This window comes from Myotis brandtii, unplaced genomic scaffold (assembly GCF_000412655.1).
Source record: "Myotis brandtii unplaced genomic scaffold, ASM41265v1 scaffold725, whole genome shotgun sequence".
In the NCBI taxonomy this organism is placed as follows: domain Eukaryota; kingdom Metazoa; phylum Chordata; class Mammalia; order Chiroptera; family Vespertilionidae; genus Myotis; species Myotis brandtii.
In genome coordinates, this window is record NW_005370862.1 from 184,109 (window position 1) to 184,351 (window position 243).

Below are 243 nucleotides of genomic sequence, written 5' to 3' on the forward strand. Positions count from 1 at the left end.
CCGGAGTTTCCTGCAGGCCCGTCAGCCTGGGACAGACAAGGGGGCTGGACGGCTTCCCGCAGCTTTCATCCCGGGCAGCGGCGGCTGGCTGGGCTCAGGGACAGCCGATTCCAAGCGGTTCCTATTGAGCTAGACGTTCGCGGGGATTGCCAGGCCCTGATGGGAGCGCAGAGGGCCCGGACCTGCGGCCTGGGCTGGTGGGCCCGCTTGAGTCACTCCGCAGCTCATTTCCTTTGCTTTTAA